The sequence below is a fragment of the Pseudophryne corroboree genome, unplaced genomic scaffold (genome assembly GCF_028390025.1).
Source record: "Pseudophryne corroboree isolate aPseCor3 unplaced genomic scaffold, aPseCor3.hap2 scaffold_2817, whole genome shotgun sequence".
Lineage (NCBI taxonomy): Eukaryota > Metazoa > Chordata > Amphibia > Anura > Myobatrachidae > Pseudophryne > Pseudophryne corroboree.
This window is the reverse complement of record NW_026969481.1, coordinates 16785-37758: the sequence shown is the minus strand read 5'-3', so window position 1 is coordinate 37758 and position 20974 is coordinate 16785. Positions and strand designations below refer to the sequence as shown.

Sequence of the window (20974 nt, the reverse complement as noted above, 5' to 3'; positions counted from 1 at the left end):
GGGCAACGATTTTGTGAGAAACATCTTCACCCTTAAATAAAGATTTTCTTAATTCCTTACCTGTGTGCTAATTAGATATCACCTTGTTTTCACATTAAACAGACTTCCACATGAGAAAGCAGCAAGGATGCAGTGGCGTTAATGTTTCCTGGTGTCAACCTGTATTATTTCAGTAGACATTGAAATGAGGATGCATCTTGCTGCCTTTCCAATGAAGCAAGTTTAATTTAGTTATAGGTGAAAAACCATCCCAACAAAGGTGTTAATCAGAGACTTGGCTTTGTGGACACTTTTTAGAGAACAAATTTGTTAGCATAAAAATAAAGGCAGAAAATGAAGAGCTGTTTAATCACTCAATTGGATTTTTCTGCCAGCATATTTTTTTTCTCTGCAACCCATTGCTAAATTGTGCTTCCTAGCTGTTTTTTATAAAATCACTGAATCAAATCTAACTCTGATTACATCAGAGAAGGCCAGGTACCCTACACCATAAGAGGGGGTTTGAAATTTTGACTTGTCTACTTAAATATCACCAAAACCTGATCACAAGGTCAATTATGTCCCTGGGTGGGATTGAACCACCAACCTTTTGGTTAGTAGCCAGACACACTAACCGATTGCGCCACAGAGACAATTTGCAAAAAGTACATACTGACAAAGGCTAATAAGCATTCATCTAGAACGTTTCCTAGAAAAACTTTAAAAAGTCAATAATCTGGAGAGTTTTTGTAAGAATTTTCTTAAATCAACCAACGAAGAAACACATTGGTACTTTCCCATGATGAGTGAGTGCTTCAGGATCTCTTGCACTTACATGTGCAGCAGAGTACTGCAATGGAAGCATGCTGGGCCCATAACCCAGAGGTAGGCAGATTGAAACTATCCTCTGCTATATGCATTTTTTTTTTTTTGTTAATTAAAGTAATCCAAAACTGGGATTGATATGTTGGCTCTTTTATTTTTACTTACAGTACAATAACTTTTACCATTTTAATTTGTTTTAATAGTATATTAAAAGTATTGTTTTCTTTCAAAAATCCACTTAATTTTCTTTACCCTATTATTAAAATGGTAATTGACAAAAACAAACTACATTGTCACCAGAAGAGCAATACAAAATGTACAAGTGATATATTAAAATCATCTTTCCAGCTTGAATTTCAATGATGCATTGGGGCAACGATTTTGTGAGAAACATTTTCACCCTTAAATAAAGATTTTCTTAATTCCTTACCTGTGTGCTAATTAGATATCACCTTGTTTTCACATTAAACAGACTTCCACATGAGAAAGCAGCAAGGATGCAGTGGCGTTAATGTTTCCTGGTGTCAACCTGTATTATTTCAGTAGACATTGAAATGAGGATGCATCTTGCTGCCTTTCCAATGAAGCAAGTTTAATTTAGTAATAGGTTAAAAACCATCTTTACAAAGGTGTTAATCAGAGACTTGGCTTTGTGGACACTTTTCAGAGAACAAATTTGTTAGCATAAAAATAAAGCCAGAAAATGAAGAGCTGTTTAATCACTCAATTATATTTTTTTTTTGCCAGCATATTTCTTTTTCTCTGCAACCCACTGCTAAATTGTGCTTCCTAGCTGTTTTTATAAAATCACTGAATCAAATCTAACTCTGATTACATCAGAGAAGGCCAGGTACCCTACACCAGAAGAGGGAGTTTGAAATTTTGACTTGTCTACTTAAAGATCACCAAAATCTGATAACAAGGTCAATTACGTCCCTGGGTGGGATTGAACCACCAACCTTTTGGTTAATAGCCGTGCACACTAACTGATTGCGCCACAGAGACACTTTGCAAAAGTCCATACTGACAAAGGCTAATAAGCATTCATATAAAACTTTTCCTAGAAAAACTTTAAAAAGTCAATAATCTGGAGAGTTTTTGTAAGATGTTTCTTCCATCAACCAACGAAGAAACACATTGGTACTTTCCCATGATGAGTGAGTGCTTCAGGATCTCTTGCACTTACATGTGCAGCAGAGTACTGCAATGGAAGCATGCTGGGCCCATAACCCAGCGGTAGGCAGATTGAAACTATCCTCTGCTATATGCATTTTTTTTTGTTAATTAAAGTAATCCAAAACTGGGATTGATATTTTGGCTCTTTTATTTTTACTTAAAGTACAATAACTTTTACCATTTTAATTTGTTTTAATAGTATATTGACAGTATTGCTTTCTTTCAAAAATCCATTTAATTTTCTTTACCCTATTATTAAAATGGTAATTGACAAAAACAAACTACATTGTCACCAGAAGAGCAATACAAAATGTACAAGTGATATATTAAAATCATATTTCCAGCTTGAATTTCAATGATGCATTGGGGCAACGATTTTGTGAGAAACATCTTCACCCTTAAATAAAGATTTTCTTAATTCCTTACCTGTGTGCTAATTAGATAGCACCTTGTTTTCACATTAAACAGACTTCCACATGAGAAAGCAGCAAGGATACAGTGGCGTTAATGTTTCCTGGTGTCAACCTGTATTATTTCAGTAGACATTGAAATGAGGATGCATCTTGCTGCCTTTCCAATGAAGCAAGTTTAATTTAGTAATAGGTGAAAAACCATCCCTACAAAGGTGTTAATCAGAGACTTGGCTTTGTGGACACTTTTCAAAGAACAAATTTGTTAGCATAAAAATAAAGCCAGAAAATGAAGAGCTGTTTAATCACTCAATTGGATTTTTTTGCCAGCATATTTCTTTTTCTCTGCAACCCACTGCTAAATTGTGCTTCCTAGCTGTTTTTATAAAATCACTGAATCAAATCTAACTCTGATTACATCAGAGAAGGCCAGGTACCCTACACCATAACAGGGGGTTTGAAATTTTGACTTGTCTACTTAAAGATCACCAAAATCTGATAACAAGGTCAATTACGTCCCTGGGTGGGATTGAACCACCAACCTTTTGGTTAGTAGCCAGATACACTAACCGATTGCGCCACAGAGACACTTTGCAAAAAGTACATACTGACAAAGGCTAATAAGCATACATCTAGAACGTTTCCTAGAAAAACTTTAAAAAGTCAATAATCTGGAGAGTTTTTGTAAGATGTTTCTTCCATCAACCAACGAAGAAACACATTGGTACTTTCCCATGATGAGTGAGTGCTTCAGGATCTCTTGCACTTACATGTGCAGCAGAGTACTGCAATGGAAGCATGCTGGGCCCATAACCCAGAGGTAGGCAGATTGAAACTATCCTTTGCTATATGCATTTTTTTTTTGTTAATTTAAGTAATCAAAACTGGGATTGATGTTTTTGCTCTTTTATTTTTACTTAAAGTACAATAACTTTTACCATTTTAATTTGTTTTAATAGTATATTGACAATATTGTTTTCTTTAAAAAATCCACTTAATTTTCTTTACCCTATTATTAAAAGGGTAATTGACAAAAACAAACTACATTGTCACCAGAAGAGCAATACAAAATGTACAAGTGATCTTTCCAGCTTGAATTTCAATGATGCATTGGGGCAACGATTTTGTGAGAAACATCTTCACCCTTAAATAAAGATTTTCTTAATTCCTTACCTGTGTGCTAATTAGATAGCACCTTGTTTTCACATTAAACAGACTTCCACATGAGAAAGCAGCAAGGATACAGTGGCGTTAATGTTTCCTGGTGTCAACCTGTATTATTTCAGTAGACATTGAAATGAGGATGCATCTTGCTGCCTTTCCAATGAAGCAAGTTTAATTTAGTTATAGGTGAAAAACCATCCCTACAAAGGTGTTAATCAGAGACTTGGCTTTGTGGACACTTTTTAGAGAACAAATTTGTTAGCATAAAAATAAAGGCAGAAAATGAAGAGCTGTTTAATCACTCAATTGGATTTTTCTGCCAGCATATTTTTTTTCTCTGCAACCCATTGCTAAATTGTGCTTCCTAGCTGTTTTTATAAAATCACTGAATCAAATCTAACTCTGATTACATCAGAGAAGGCCAGGTACCCTACACCATAAGAGGGGGTTTGAAATTTTGACTTGTCTACTTAAATATCACCAAAACCTGATCACAAGGTCAATTATGTCCCTGGGTGGGATTGAACCACCAACCTTTTGGTTAGTAGCCAGACACACTAACCGATTGCGCCACAGAGACAATTTGCAGAAAGTACATACTGACAAAGGCTAATAAGCATTCATCTAGAACGTTTCCTAGAAAAACTTTAAAAAGTCAATAATCTGGAGAGTTTTTGTAAGAATTTTCTTAAATCAACCAACGAAGAAACACATTGGTACTTTCCCATGATGAGTGAGTGCTTCAGGATCTCTTGCACTTACATGTGCAGCAGAGTACTGCAATGGAAGCATGCTGGGCCCATTAACCAGAGGTAGGCAGATTGAAACTATCCTCTGCTATATGCATTTTTTTTGTTAATTAAAGTAATCCAAAACTGGGATTGATATGTTAGCTATTTTATGTTTACTTAAAGTACAATAACTTTTACCATTTTAATTTGTTTTAATAGTATATTGACAGTATTGTTTTCTTTCAAAAATCCACTTAATTTTCTTTACCCTATTATTAAAATGGTAATTGACAAAAACAAACTACATTGTCACCAGAAGAGCAATACAAAATGTACAAGTGATATATTAAAATCATCTTTTCAGCTTGAATTTCAATGATGCATTGGGGGCAACGATTTTGTGAGAAACATTTTCACCCTTAAATAAAGATTTTCTTAATTCCTTACCTGTGTGCTAATTAGATATCACCTTGTTTTCACATTAAACAGACTTCTACATGAGAAAGCAGCAAGGATGCAGTGGCGTTAATGTTTCCTGGTGTCAACCTGTATTATTTCAGTAGACATTGAAATGAGGATGCATCTTGCTGCCTTTCCAATGAAGCAAGTTTAATTTAGTAATAGGTGAAAAACCATCCCTACAAAGGTGTTAATCAGAGACTTGGCTTTGTGGACACTTTTTAGAGAACAAATTTGTTAGCATAAAAATAAAGGCAGAAAATGAAGAGCTGTTTAATCACTCAATTGGATTTTTTTTGCCAGCATATTTCTTTTTCTCTGCAACCCACTGCTAAATTGTGCTTCCTAGCTGTTTTTATAAAATCAATGAATCAAATCTAACTCTGATTACATCAGAGAAGGCCAGGTACCCTACACCTTAAGAGGGGATTTGAAATTTTGACTTGTCTACTTAAAGATCACCAAAATCTGATAACAAGGTCAATTACGTCAATGGGTGGGATTGAACCACCAACCTTTTGGTTTATAGCCGTACACACTAACTGATTGCGCCACAGAGACACTTTGCGAAAGTCCATACTGACAAAGGCTAATAAGCATTCATCTAAAACGTTTCCTAGAAAAACTTTAAAAAGTCAATAATCTGGAGAGTTTTTGTAAGATGTTTCTTCCATCCACCAACGAAGAAACACATTGGTACTTTCCCATGATGAGTGAGTGCTTCAGGATCTCTTGCACTTACATGTGCAGCAGAGTACTGCAATGGAAGCATGCTGGGCCCATAACCCAGAGGTAGGCAGATTGAAACTATCCTTTGCTATATGCATTTTTTTTTGTTAATTTAAGTAATCAAAACTGGGATTGATGTTTTTGCTCTTTTATTTTTACTTAAAGTACAATAACTTTTACCATTTTAATTTGTTTTAATAGTATATTGACAATATAGTTTTCTTTAAAAAATCCACTTAATTTTCTTTACCCTATTATTAAAAGGGTAATTGACAAAAACAAACTACATTGTCACCAGAAGAGCAATACAAAATGTACAAGTGATCTTTCCAGCTTGAATTTCAATGATGCATTGGGGCAACGATTTTGTGAGAAACATCTTCACCCTTAAATAAAGATTTTCTTAATTCCTTACCTGTGTGCTAATTAGATATCACCTTGTTTTCACATTAAACAGACTTCTACATGAGAAAGCAGCAAGGATGCAGTGGCGTTAATGTTTCCTGGTGTCAACCTGTATTATTTCAGTAGACATTGAAATGAGGATGCATCTTGCTGCCTTTCCAATGAAGCAAGTTTAATTTAGTTATAGGTGAAAAACCATACCTACAAAGGTGTTAATCAGAGACTTGGCTTTGTGGACACTTTTTAGAGAACAAATTTGTTAGCATAAAAATAAAGGCAGAAAATGAAGAGCTGTTTAATCACTCAATTGGATTTTTCTGCCAGCATATTTTTTTTCTCTGCAACCCATTGCTAAATTGTGCTTCCTAGCTGTTTTTTATAAAATCACTGAATCAAATCTAACTCTGATTACATCAGAGAAGGCCAGGTACCCTACACCATAAGAGGGGGTTTGAAATTTTGACTTGTCTACTTAAATATCACCAAAATCTGATAACAAGGTCAATTACGTCAATGGGTGGGATTGAACCACCAACCTTTTGGTTTATAGCCGTACACACTAACTGATTGCGCCACAGAGACACTTTGCAAAAGTCCATACTGACAAAGGCTAATAAGCATTCATCTAAAACGTTTCCTAGAAAAACTTTAAAAAGTCAATAATCTGGAGAGTTTTTGTAAGATGTTTCTTCCATCCACCAACGAAGAAACACATTGGTACTTTCCCATGATGAGTGAGTGCTTCAGGATCTCTTGCACTTACATGTGCAGCAGAGTACTGCAATGGAAGCATGCTGGGCCCATAACCCAAAGGTAGGCAGATTAAAACTTTCCTCTGCTATATGCATTTTTTTTGTTAATTAAAGTAATCCAAAACTGGGATTGATATTTTTGCTCTTTATTTTTCATTAAAGTACAATAACTTTTACCATTTTAATTTGTTTTAATAGTATATTGAAAGTATTGTTTTCTTTCAAAAATCCACTTAATTTTCTTTACCCTATTATTAAAATGGTAATTGACAAAAACAAACTACATTGTCACCAGAAGAGCAATACAAAATGTACAAGTGATATATTAAAATCATCTTTCCAGCTTGAATTTCAATGATGCATTGGGGCAACGATTTTGTGAGAAACATCTTCACCCTTAAATAAAGATTTTCTTAATTCCTTACCTGTGTGCTAATTAGATATCACCTTGTTTTCACATTAAACAGACTTCCACATGAGAAAGCAGCAAGGATGCATTGGCGTTAATGTTTCCTGGTGTCAACCTGTATTATTTCAGTAGACATTGAAATGAGGATGCATCTTGCTGCCTTTCCAATGAAGCAAGTTTAATTTAGTAATAGGTGAAAAACCATCCTTACAAAGGTGTTCATCAGAGACTTGGCTTTGTGGACACTTTTCAGAGAACAAATTTGTTAGCATAAAAATAAAGGCAGAAAATGAAGAGCTATTTAATCACTCAATTGGATTTTTTTTGCCAGCATATTTCTTTTTCTCTGCAACCCACTGCTAAATTGTGCTTCCAAGCTGTTTTTATAAAATCAATGAATCAAATCTAACTCTGATTACATCAGAGAAGGCCAGGTACCCTACACCATAACAGGGGGTTTGAAATTTTGACTTGTCTACTTAAAGATCACCAAAATCTGATAACAAGGTCAATTACGTCCCTGGGTGGGATTGAACCACCAACCTTTTGGTTAGTAGCCAGACACACTAACCGATTGCGCCACAGAGACACTTTGCAAAAAAGTACATACTGACAAAGGCTAATAAGCATACATCTAGAACGTTTCCTAGAAAAACTTTAAAAAGTCAATAATCTGGAGAGTTTTTGTAAGATGTTTCTTCCATCAACCAACGAAGAAACACATTGGTACTTTCCCATGATGAGTGAGTGCTTCAGGATCTCTTGCACTTACATGTGCAGCAGAGTACTGCAATTGAAGCATGCTGGGCCCATAACCCAGAGGTAGGCAGATTGAAACTATCCTTTGCTATATGCATTTTTTTTTGTTAATTTAAGTAATCAAAACTGGGATTGATATTTTTGCTCTTTTATTTTTACTTAAAGTACAATAACTTTTACCATTTTAATTTGTTTTAATAGTATATTGACAGTATAGTTTTCTTTAAAAAATCCACTTAATTTTCTTTACCCTATTATTAAAAGGGTAATTGACAAAAACAAACTACATTGTCACCAGAAGAGCAATACAAAATGTACAAGTGATATATTAAAATCATCTTTCCAGCTTGAATTTCAATGATGCATTGGGGCAACGATTTTGTGAGAAACATCTTCACCCTTAAATAAAGATTTTCTTAATTCCTTACCTGTGTGCTAATTAGATATCACCTTGTTTTCACATTAAACAGACTTCTACATGAGAAAGCAGCAAGGATGCAGTGGCGTTAATGTTTCCTGGTGTCAACCTGTATTATTTCAGTAGACATTGAAATGAGGATGCATCTTGCTGCCTTTCCAATGAAGCAAGTTTAATTTAGTAATAGGTGAAAAACCATCCTTACAAAGGTGTTCATCAGAGACTTGGCTTTGTGGACACTTTTCAGAGAACAAATTTGTTAGCATAAAAATAAAGCCAGAAAATGAAGAGCTGTTTAATCACTCAATTGGATTTTTTTTGCCAGCATATTTCTTTTTCTCTGCAACCCACTGCTAAATTGTGCTTCCTAGCTGTTTTTATAAAATCACTGAATCAAATCTAACTCTGATTACATCAGAGAAGGCCAGGTACCCTACACCATAAGAGGGGATTTGAAATTTTGACTTGTCTACTTAAAGATCACCAAAATCTGATAACAAGGTCAATTACGTCCCTGGGTGGGATTGAACCACCAACCTTTTAGTAAGTAGCCGGACACACTAACCGATTGCGCCACAGAGACACTTTGCAAAAAGTACATACTGACAAAGACTAATACGCATTCATCTAAAATGTTTCCTAGAAAAACTTTAAAAAGTCAATAATCTGGAGAGTTTTTGTAAGATGTTTCTTCCATCCACCAACGAAGAAACACATTGGTACTTTCCCATGATGAGTGAGTGCTTCAGGATCTCTTGCACTTACATGTGCAGCAGAGTACTGCAATGGAAGCATGCTGGGCCCATAACCCAGAGGTAGGCAGATTAAAACTATCCTCTGCTATATGCATTTTTTTTTGTTAATTAAAGTAATCCAAAACTGGGATTGATATTTTTGCTCTTTGATTTTTCATTAAAGTACAATAACTTTTACCATTTTAATTTGTTTTAATAGTATATTGAAAGTATTGTTTTCTTTTAAAAATCCACTTAATTTTCTTTACCCTATTATTAAAATGGTAATTGACAAAAACAAACTACATTGCCAGCAGAAGAGCAATACAAAATGTACAAGTGATATATTAAAATCATCTTTCCAGCTTGAATTTCAATGATGCATTGGGGCAACGATTTTGTGAGAAACATTTTCACCCTTAAATATTTTCTTAATTCCTTACCTGTGTGCTAATTAGATATCACCTTGTTTTCACATTAAACAGACTTTTACATGAGAAAGCAGCAAGGATGCAGTGGCGTTAATGTTTCCTGGTGTCAACCTGTATTATTTCAGTAGACATTGAAATGAGGATGCATCTTGCTGCCTTTCCAATGAAGCAAGTTTAATTTAGTAATAGGTGAAAAACCATCCTTACAAAGGTGTTAATCAGAGACTTGGCTTTGTGGACACTTTTCAGAGAACAAATTTGTTTGCATAAAAATAAAGCCAGAAAATGAAGAGCTGTTTAATCACTCAATTGGATTTTTTTGCCAGCATATTTCTTTTTCTCTGCAACCCACTGCTAAATTGTGCTTCCTAGCTGTTTTTATAAAATCACTGAATCAAATCTAACTCTGATTACATCAGAGAAGGCCAGGTACCCTACACCATAAGAGGGGGTTTGAAATTTTGACTTGTCTACTTAAAGATCACCAAAATCTGATAACAAGGTCAATTACGTCCCTGGTTGGGATTGAACCACCAACCTTTTGGTTAGTAGCCAGACACACTAACTGATTGCGCCACAGAAACACTTTGCAAAAGTACATACTGACAAAGGCTAATAAGCATTCATCTAAAACGTTTCCTAGAAAAACTTTAAAAAGTCAATAATCTGGAAAGTTTTTGTAAGATGTTTCTTCCATCAACCAACGAAGAAACACATTGGTACTTTCCCATGATGAGTGAGTGCTTCAGGATCTATTGCACTTACATGTGCAGCAGAGTACAGCAATGGAAGCATGCTGAGCACATAACCCAGAGGTAGGCAGATTGAAACTATCCTCTGCTATATGCATTTGTTTTTGTTAATTAAAGTATTCCAAAACTGGGATTGATATGTTGGCTCTTTTATTTTTACTTACAGTACAATAACTTTTACCATTTTAATTTGTTTTAATAGTATATTGACAGTATTGTTTTCTTTCAAAAATCCACTTAATTTTCTTTACCCTATTATTAAAATGGTAATTGACAAAAACAAACTACATTGTCACCAGAAGAGCAATACAAAATGTACAAGTGATATATTAAAATCATATTTCCAGCTTGAATTTCAATGATGCATTGGGGCAACGATTTTGTGAGAAACATTTTCACCCTTAAATAAAGATTTTCTTAATTCCTTACCTGTGTGCTAATTAGATATCACCTTGTTTTCACATTAAACAGACTTCCACATGAGAAAGCAGCAAGGATGCAGTGGCGTTAATGTTTCCTGGTGTCAACCTGTATTATTTCAGTAGACATTGAAATGAGGATGCATCTTGCTGCCTTTCCAATGAAGCAAGTTTAATTTAGTAATAGGTGAAAAACCATACCTACAAAGGTGTTAATCAGAGACTTGGCTTTGTGGACACTTTTCAAAGAACAAATTTGTTAGCATAAAAATAAAGCCAGAAAATGAAGAGCTGTTTAATCACTCAATTGGATTTTTTTTGCCAGCATATTTCTTTTTCTCTGCAACCCACTGCTAAATTGTGCTTCCTAGCTGTTTTTATAAAATCACTGAATCAAATCTAACTCTGATTACATCAGAGAAGGCCAGGTACCCTACACCATAACAGGGGATTTGAAATTTTGACTTGTCTACTTAAAGATCACCAAAATCTGATAACAAGGTCAATTACGTCCCTGGTTGGGATTGAACCACCAACCTTTTGGTAAGTAGCCAGACACACTAACTGATTGCACCACAGAGACACTTTGCAAAAAGTACATACTGACAAAGTCTAATAAGCATACATCTAGAACGTTTCCTAGAAAAACTTTAAAAAGTCAATAATCTGGAGAGTTTTTGTAAGATGTTTCTTCCATCAACCAATGAAGAAACACATTGGTACTTTCCCATGATGAGTGAGTGCTTCAGGATCTCTTGCACTTACATGTGCAGCAGAGTACTGCAATGGAAGCATACAGGGCCCATAACCCAGAGGTAGGCAGATTGAAACTATCCTTTGCTATATGCATTTTTTTTGTTAATTTAAGTAATCAAAACTGGGATTGATATTTTTGCTCTTTTATTTTTACTTAAAGTACAATAACTTTTACCATTTTAATTTGTTTTAATAGTATATTGACAGTATAGTTTTCTTTAAAAAATCCACTTAATTTTCTTTACCCTATTATTAAAAGGGTAATTGACAAAAACAAACTATATTGTCACCAGAAGAGCAATACAAAATGTACAAGTGATATATTAAAATCATCTTTCCAGCTTGAATTTCAATGATGCATTGGGGCAACGATTTTGTGAGAAACATCTTCACCCTTAAATAAAGATTTTCTTAATTCCTTACCTGTGTGCTAATTAGATATCACCTTGTTTTCACATTAAACAGACTTCTACATGAGAAAGCAGCAAGGATGCAGTGGCGTTAATGTTTCCTGGTGTCAACCTGTATTATTTCAGTAGACATTGAAATGAGGATGCATCTTGCTGCCTTTCCAATGAAGCAAGTTTAATTTAGTAATAGGTGAAAAACCATCCCTACAAAGGTGTTAATCAGAGACTTGGCTTTGTGGACACTTTTCAGAGAACAAATTTGTTAGCATAAAAATAAAGCCAGAAAATGAAGAGCTGTTTCATCACTCAATTGGATTTTTTTGCCAGCATATTTCTTTTTCTCTGCAACCCACTGCTAAATTGTGCTTCCTAGCTGTTTTTATAAAATCAATGAATCAAATCTAACTCTGATTACATCAGAGAAGGCCAGGTACCCTACACCATAACAGGGGGTTTGAAATTTTGACTTGTCTACTTAAAGATCACCAAAATCTGATAACAAGGTCAATTACATCCCTGGGTGGGATTGAACCACCAACCTTTTGGTTAGTAGCCAGACACACTAACCGATTGCGCCACAGAGACACTTTGCAAAAAGTACATACTGACAAAGGCTAATAAGCATACATCTAGAACGTTTCCTAGAAAAACTTTAAAAAGTCAATAATCTGGAGAGTTTTTGTAAGATGTTTCTTCCATCAACCAACGAAGAAACACATTGGTACTTTCCCATGATGAGTGAGTGCTTCAGGATCTCTTGCACTTACATGTGCAGCAGAGTACTGCAATGGAAGCATGCTGGGCCCATAACCCAGAGGTAGGCAGATTGAAACTATCCTTTGCTATATGCATTTTTTTTTGTTAATTTAAGTAATCAAAACTGGGATTGATATTTTTGCTCTTTTATTTTTACTTAAAGTACAATAACTTTTACCATTTTAATTTGTTTTAATAGTATATTGACAGTATAGTTTTCTTTAAAAAATCCACTTAATTTTCTTTACCCTATTATTAAAAGGGTAATTGACAAAAACAAACTACATTGTCACCAGAAGAGCAATACAAAATGTACAAGTGATATATTAAAATCATCTTTCCAGCTTGAATTTCAATGATGCATTGGGGCAACGATTTTGTGAGAAACATCTTCACCCTTAAATAAAGATTTTCTTAATTCCTTACCTGTGTGCTAATTAGATATCACCTTGTTTTCACATTAAACAGACTTCTACATGAGAAAGCAGCAAGGATGCAGTGGCGTTAATGTTTCCTGGTGTCAACCTGTATTATTTCAGTAGACATTGAAATGAGGATGCATCTTGCTGCCTTTCCAATGAAGCAAGTTTAATTTAGTAATAGGTGAAAAACCATCCCTACAAAGGTGTTAATCAGAGACTTGGCTTTGTGGACACTTTTCAGAGAACAAATTTGTTAGCATAAAAATAAAGCCAGAAAATGAAGAGCTGTTTCATCACTCAATTGGATTTTTTTGCCAGCATATTTCTTTTTCTCTGCAACCCACTGCTAAATTGTGCTTCCTAGCTGTTTTTATAAAATCACTGAATCAAATCTAACTCTGATTACATCAGAGAAGGCCAGGTACCCTACACCATAACAGGGGGTTTGAAATTTTGACTTGTCTACTTAAAGATCACCAAAATCTGATAACAAGGTCAATTACATCCCTGGGTGGGATTGAACCACCAACCTTTTGGTTAGTAGCCAGACACACTAACCGATTGCGCCACAGAGACACTTTGCAAAAAGTACATACTGACAAAGGCTAATAAGCATACATCTAGAACGTTTCCTAGAAAAACTTTAAAAAGTCAATAATCTGGAGAGTTTTTGTAAGATGTTTCTTCCATCAACCAACGAAGAAACACATTGGTACTTTCCCATGATGAGTGAGTGTTTCAGGATCTCTTGCACTTACATGTGCAGCAGAGTACTGCAATGGAAGCATGCTGGGCCCATAACCCAGAGGTAGGCAGATTGAAACTATCCTTTGCTATATGCATTTTTTTTTGTTAATTTAAGTAATCAAAACTGGGATTGATATTTTTGCTCTTTTATTTTTACTTAAAGTACAATAACTTTTACCATTTTAATTTGTTTTAATAGTATATTGACAGTATAGTTTTCTTTAAAAAATCCACTTAATTTTCTTTACCCTATTATTAAAAGGGTAATTGACAAAAACAAACTACATTGTCACCAGAAGAGCAATACAAAATGTACAAGTGATATATTAAAATCATCTTTCCAGCTTGAATTTCAATGATGCATTGGGGCAACAATTTTATGAGAAACATCTTCACCCTTAAAAAAAGATTTTCTTAATTCCTAACCTGTGTGCTAATTAGATATCACCTTGTTTTCACATTAAACAGACTTCTACATGAGAAAGCAGCAAGGATGCAGTGGCAATAATGTTTCCTGGTGTCAACCTGTATTATTTCAGTAGACATTGAAATGAGGATGCATCTTGCTGCCTTTCCAATGAAGCAAGTTTAATTTAGTAATAGGTGAAAAACCATCCCTACAAAGGTGTTAATCAGAGACTTGGCTTTGTGGACACTTTTCAAAGAACAAATTTGTTAGCATAAAAATAAAGCCAGAAAATGAAGAGCTGTTTAATCACTCAATTGGATTTTTTTTGCCAGCATATTTCTTTTTCTCTGCAACCCACTGCTAAATTGTGCTTCCTAGCTGTTTTTATAAAATCACTGAATCAAATCTAACTCTGATTACATCAGAGAAGGCCAGGTACCCTACACCATAACAGGGGGTTTGAAATTTTGACTTGTCTACTTAAAGATCACCAAAATCTGATAACAAGGTCAATTACATCCCTGGGTGGGATTGAACCACCAACCTTTTGGTTAGTAGCCAGACACACTAACCGATTGCGCCACAGAGACACTTTGTAAAAAGTACATACTGACAAAGGCTAATAAGCATACATCTAGAACGTTTCCTAGAAAAACTTTAAAAAGTCAATAATCTGGAGAGTTTTTGTAAGATGTTTCTTCCATCAACCAACGAAGAAACACATTGGTACTTTCCCATGATGAGTGAGTGCTTCAGGATCTCTTGCACTTACATGTGCAGCAGAGTACTGCAATGGAAGCATGCTGGGCCCATAACCCAGAGGTAGGCAGATTGAAACTATCCTTTGCTATATGCATTTTTTTTGTTAATTTAAGTAATCAAAACTGGGATTGATATTTTTGCTCTTTTATTTTTACTTAAAGTACAATAACTTTTACCATTTTAATTTGTTTTAAAAGTATATTGACAGTATAGTTTTCTTTTAAAAATCCACTTAATTTTCTTTACCCTATTATTAAAAGGGTAATTGACAAAAACAAACTACATTGTCACCAGAAGAGCAATACAAAATGTACAAGTGATATATTAAAATCATCTTTCCAGCTTGAATTTCAATGATGCATTGGGGCAACGATTTTGTGAGAAACATCTTCACCCTTAAATAAAGATTTTCTTAATTCCTTACCTGTGTGCTAATTAGATATCACCTTGTTTTCACATTAAACAGACTTCTACATGAGAAAGCAGCAAGGATGCAGTGGCGTTAATGTTTCCTGGTGTCAACCTGTATTATTTCAGTAGACATTGAAATGAGGATGCATCTTGCTGCCTTTCCAATGAAGCAAGTTTAATTTAGTAATAGGTGAAAAACCATCCCTACAAAGGTGTTAATCAGAGACTTGGCTTTGTGGACACTTTTCAGAGAACAAATTTGTTAGCATAAAAATAAAGCCAGAAAATGAAGAGCTGTTTAATCACTCAATTGGATTTTTTTTGCCAGCATATTTCTTTTTCTCTGCAACCCACTGCTAAATTGTGCTTCCTAGCTGTTTTTATTAAATCACTGAATCAAATCTAACTCTGATTACATCAGAAAAGGCCAGGTACCCTACACCATAACAGGGGGTTTGAAATTTTGACTTGTCTACTTCAAGATCACCAAAATCTGATAACAAGGTCAATTACGTCCCTGGGTGGGATTGAACCACCAACCTTTTGGTTAGTAGCCGGATACACTAACCGATTGCGCCACAGAGACACTTCGCTAAAAATGCATTCTGACAAAGGCTAATAAGCATACATCTAGAACGTTTCCTAGAAAAACTTTAAAAAGTCAATAATCTGGAGAGTTTTTGTAAGATGTTTCTTCCATCAACCAACGAAGAAACACATTGGTACTTTCCCATGATGAGTGAGTGCTTCAGGATCTCTTGCACTTACATGTGCAGCAGAGTACTGCAATGGAAGCATGCTGGGCCCATAACCCAGAGGTAGGCAGATTGAAACTATCCTTTGCTATATGCATTTTTTTTTGTTAATTTAAGTAATCAAAACTGGGATTGATATTTTTGCTCTTTTATTTTTACTTAAAGTACAATAACTTTTACCATTTTAATTTGTTTTAATAGTATATTGACAGTATAGTTTTCTTTAAAAAATCCACTTAATTTTCTTTACCCTATTATTAAAAGGGTAATTGACAAAAACAAACTACATTGTCACCAGAAGAGCAATACAAAATGTACAAGTGATATATTAAAATCATCTTTCCAGCTTGAATTTCAATGATGCATTGGGGCAACGATTTTGTGAGAAACATCTTCACCCTTAAATAAAGATTTTCTTAATTCCTTACCTGTGTGCTAATTAGATATCACCTTGTTTTCACATTAAACAGACTTCTACATGAGAAAGCAGCAAGGATGCAGTGGCGTTAATGTTTCCTGGTGTCAACCTGTATTATTTCAGTAGACATTGAAATGAGGATGCATCTTGCTGCCTTTCCAATGAAGCAAGTTTAATTTAGTAATAGGTGAAAAACCATCCCTACAAAGGTGTTAATCAGAGACTTGGCTTTGTGGACACTTTTCAGAGAACAAATTTGTTAGCATAAAAATAAAGCCAGAAAATGAAGAGCTGTTTAATCACTCAATTGGATTTTTTTTGCCAGCATATTTCTTTTTCTCTGCAACCCACTGCTAAATTGTGCTTCCTAGCTGTTTTTATTAAATCACTGAATCAAATCTAACTCTGATTACATCAGAAAAGGCCAGGTACCCTACACCATAACAGGGGGTTTGAAATTTTGACTTGTCTACTTCAAGATCACCAAAATCTGATAACAAGGTCAATTACGTCCCTGGGTGGGATTGAACCACCAACCTTTTGGTTAGTAGCCGGATACACTAACCGATTGCGCCACAGAGACACTTCGCTAAAAATGCATTCTGACAAAGGCTAATAAGCATACATCTAGAACGTTTCCTAGAAAAACTTTAAAAAGTCAATAATCTGGAGAGTTTTTGTAAAATGTTTCTTCCATCAACCAACGAAGAAACACATTGGTACTTTCCCATGATGAGTGAGTGCTTCAGGATCTCTTGCACTTACATGTGCAGCAGAGTACTGCAATGGAAGCATGCTGGGCCCATAACCCAGAGGTAGGCAGATTGAAACTATCCTTTGCTATATGCATTTTTTTTGTTAATTTAAGTAATCAAAACTGGGATTGATATTTTTGCTCTTTTATTTTTACTTGAAGTACAATAACTTTTACCATTTTAATTTGTTTGAATAGTATATTGACAGTATAGTTTTCTTTAAAAAATCCACTTAATTTTCTTTACCCTATTATTAAAAGGGTAATTGACAAAAACAAACTACATTGTCACCAGAAGAGCAATACAAAATGTACAAGTGATATATTAAAATCATCTTTCCAGCTTGAATTTCAATGATGCATTGGGGCAACGATTTTGTGAGAAACATCTTCACCCTTAAATAAAGATTTTCTTAATTCCTTACCTGTGTGCTAATTAGATATCACCTTGTTTTCACATTAAACAGACTTCCACATGAGAAAGCAGCAAGGATGCAGTGGCGTTAATGTTTCCTGGTGTCAACCTGTATTATTTCAGTAGAAATTGAAATGAGGATGCATCTTGCTGCCTTTCCAATGAAGCAAGTTTAATTTAGTAATAGGTGAAAAACCATCCCTACAAAGGTGTTAATCAGAGACTTGGCTTTGTGGACACTTTTCAGAGAACAAATTTGTTAGCATAAAAATAAAGCCAGAAAATGAAGAGCTGTTTAATCACTCAATTGGATTTTTTTTGCCAGCATATTTCTTTTTCTCTGCAACCCACTGCTAAATTGTGCTTCCTATCTGTTTTTATAAAATCACTGAATCAAATCTAACTCTGATTACATCAGAGAAGGCCAGGTACCCTACACCATAACGGGGGGTTTGAAATTTTGACTTGTCTACTTAAAGATCACCAAAATCTGATAATAAGGTCAATTACGTCCCTGGGTGGGATTGAACCACCAACCTTTCGGTTAGTAGCCAGACACACTAACCGATTGCGCCACAGAGACACTTTGTAAAAAGTTCATACTGACAAAGGCTAATAAGCATACATCTGGAACGTTTCCTAGAAAAACTTTAAAAAGTCAATAATCTGGAGAGTTTTTGTAAGATGTTTCTTCCATCAACCAACGAAGAAACACATTGGTACTTTCCCATGATGAGTGAGTGCTTCAGGATCTATTACACTTACATGTGCAGCAGAGTACAGCAATGGAAGCATGCTGGGCACATAACCCAGAGGTAGGCAGATTGAAACTATCCTCTGCTATATGCATTTTTTTTTGTTAAAGTAATCCAAAACTGGGATTGATATGTTGGCTCTTTTATTTTTAATTACAGTACAATAACTTTTACCATTTTAATTTGTTTTAATAGTATATTGACAGTATTGTTTTCTTTCAAAAATCCACTTAATTTTCCTTACCCTATTATTAAAATGGTAATTGACAAAAACAAACTACATTGTCACCAGAAGAGCAATACAAAATGTACAAGTGATATATTAAAATCATCTTTCCAGCTTGAATTTCAATGATGCATTGGGGCAACGATTTTGTGAGAAACATTTTCACCCTTAAATAAAGATTTTCTTAATTCCTTACCTGTGTGCTAATTAGATATCACCTTGTTTTCACATTAAACAGACTTCCACATGAGAAAGCAGCAAGGATGCAGTGGCGTTAATGTTTCCTGGTGTCAACCTGTATTATTTTAGTAGACATTGAAATGAGGATGCATCTTGCTGCCTTTCCAATGAAGCAAGTTTAATTTAGTAATAGGTTAAAAACCATCCTTACAAAGGTGTTAATCAGAGACTTGGCTTTGTGGACACTTTTCAGAGAACAAATTTGTTAGCATAAAAATAAAGCCAGAAAATTAAGAGCTGTTTAATCACTCAATTTGATTTTTTTTTGCCAGCATATTTCTTTTTCTCTGCAACCCACTGCTAAATTGTGCTTCCTAGCTGTTTTTATAAAATCACTGAATCAAATCTAACTCTGATTACATCAGAGAAGGCCAGGTACCCTACACCAGAACAGGGGGATTTGAAATTTTGACTTGTCTACTTAAAGATCACCAAAATCTGATAACAAGGTCAATTACGTCCCTGGGTGGGATTGAACCACCAACCTTTTGGTTAATCGCCGTGCACACTAAATGATTGTGCCACAGAGACACTTTGCAAAAGTCCATACTGACAAAGGCTAATAAGCATTCATCTAAAACGTTTCCTAGAAAAACTTTAAAAAGTCAATAATCTGGAGAGTTTTTGTAAGATGTTTCTTCCATCAACCAACGAAGAAACACATTGGTACTTTCCCATGATGAGTGAGTGCTTCAGGATCTCTTGCACTTACATGTGCAGCAGAGTACTGCAATGGAAGCATGCTGGGCCCATAACCCAGAGGTAGGCAGATTGAAACTATCCTTTGCTATATGCATTTTTTTTGTTAATTTAAGTAATCAAAACTGGGATTGATATTTTTGCTCTTTTATTTTTACTTAAAGTACAATAACTTTTACCATTTTAATTTGTTTTAATAGTATATTGACAGTATAGTTTTCTTTAAAAAATCCACTTAATTTTCTTTACCCTATTATTAAAAGGGTAATTGACAAAAACAAACTACATTGTCACCAGAAGAGCAATACAAAATGTACAAGTGATATATTAAAATCATCTTTCCAGCTTGAATTTCAATGATGCATTTGGGCAACAATTTTGTGAGAAACATCTTCACCCTTAAATAAAGATTTTCTTAATTCCTAACCTGTGTGCTAATTAGATATCACCTTGTTTTCACATTAAACAGACTTCTACATGAGAAAGCAGCAAGGATGCAGTGGCGTTAATGTTTCCTGGTGTCAACCTGTATTATTTCAGTAGACATTGAAATGAGGATGCATCTTGCTGCCTTTCCAATGAAGCAAGTTTAATTTAGTAATAGGTGAAAAACCATCCCTACAAAGGTGTTAATCAGAGACTTGGCTTTGTGGACACTTTTCAGAGAACAAATTTGTTAGCATAAAAATAAAGCCAGAAAATGAAGAGCTGTTTAATCACTCAATTGGATTTTTTTGCCAGAATATTTCTTTTTCTCTGCAACCCACTGCTAAATTGTGCTTCCTAGCTGTTTTTATAAAATCACTGAATCAAATCTAACTCTGATTACATCAGAGAAGGCCTGGTACCCTACACCATAAGAGGGGGTTTGAAATTTTGACTTGTCTACTTAAATATCACCAAAACCTGATCACAAGGTCAATTATGTCCCTGGGTGGGATTGAACCACCAACCTTTTGGTTAGTAGCCAGACACACTAACCAATTGCGCCACAGAGACACTTTGCAAAAAGTACATACTGACAAAGGCTAATAAGCATTCATCTAGAACGTTTCCTAGAAAAACTTTAAAAAGTCAATAATCTGGAGAGTTTTTGTAAGAATTTTCTTATATCAACCAACGAAGAAACACATTGGTACTTTCCCATGATGAGTGAGTGCTTCAGGATCTCTTGCACTTACATGTGCAGCAGAGTACTGCAATGGAAGCATGCTGGGCCCATTACCCAGAGGTAGGCAGATTGAAACTATCCTCTGCTATATGCATTTTTTTTTGTTAATTAAAGTAATCCAAAACTGGGATTGATATGTTAGCTATTTTATGTTTACTTAAAGTACAATAACTTTTACCATTTTAATTTGTTTTAATAGTATATTGACAGTATTGTTTTCTTTCAAAAATCCACTTAATTTTCTTTACCCTATTATTAAAATGGTAATTGACAAAAACAAACTACATTGTCACCAGAAGAGCAATACAAAATGTAC

The 20974-nt window shown here is 34.7% G+C and overlaps 9 non-coding genes across 9 annotated transcripts; all 9 read right to left on the bottom strand.

The window, feature by feature from the left end:
- Nucleotides 1–558: 558 nt before the first annotated feature.
- Nucleotides 559–632, bottom strand: TRNAS-ACU (transfer RNA serine (anticodon ACU)). Its single transcript has one exon. It is a non-coding gene; the product is annotated as a tRNA-Ser (tRNA).
- Nucleotides 633–2904: 2272 nt separating this feature from the next.
- TRNAS-ACU (transfer RNA serine (anticodon ACU)) lies at nt 2905–2978 on the bottom strand. Its single transcript has one exon. It is a non-coding gene; the product is annotated as a tRNA-Ser (tRNA).
- A 1082-nt stretch (nt 2979–4060) lies between these two features.
- Nucleotides 4061–4134, bottom strand: TRNAS-ACU (transfer RNA serine (anticodon ACU)). Its single transcript has one exon. It is a non-coding gene; the product is annotated as a tRNA-Ser (tRNA).
- Nucleotides 4135–7554: 3420 nt separating this feature from the next.
- On the bottom strand, nt 7555–7628 carry TRNAS-ACU (transfer RNA serine (anticodon ACU)). The gene has a single exon. It is a non-coding gene; the product is annotated as a tRNA-Ser (tRNA).
- A 4601-nt stretch (nt 7629–12229) lies between these two features.
- TRNAS-ACU (transfer RNA serine (anticodon ACU)) lies at nt 12230–12303 on the bottom strand. Its single transcript has one exon. It is a non-coding gene; the product is annotated as a tRNA-Ser (tRNA).
- Nucleotides 12304–13398: 1095 nt separating this feature from the next.
- Nucleotides 13399–13472, bottom strand: TRNAS-ACU (transfer RNA serine (anticodon ACU)). Its single transcript has one exon. It is a non-coding gene; the product is annotated as a tRNA-Ser (tRNA).
- A 1096-nt stretch (nt 13473–14568) lies between these two features.
- On the bottom strand, nt 14569–14642 carry TRNAS-ACU (transfer RNA serine (anticodon ACU)). The gene has a single exon. It is a non-coding gene; the product is annotated as a tRNA-Ser (tRNA).
- Nucleotides 14643–18076: 3434 nt separating this feature from the next.
- Nucleotides 18077–18150, bottom strand: TRNAS-ACU (transfer RNA serine (anticodon ACU)). Its single transcript has one exon. It is a non-coding gene; the product is annotated as a tRNA-Ser (tRNA).
- Nucleotides 18151–20412: 2262 nt separating this feature from the next.
- TRNAS-ACU (transfer RNA serine (anticodon ACU)) lies at nt 20413–20486 on the bottom strand. The gene has a single exon. It is a non-coding gene; the product is annotated as a tRNA-Ser (tRNA).
- Between the last annotated feature and the right edge of the window lie 488 nt (nt 20487–20974).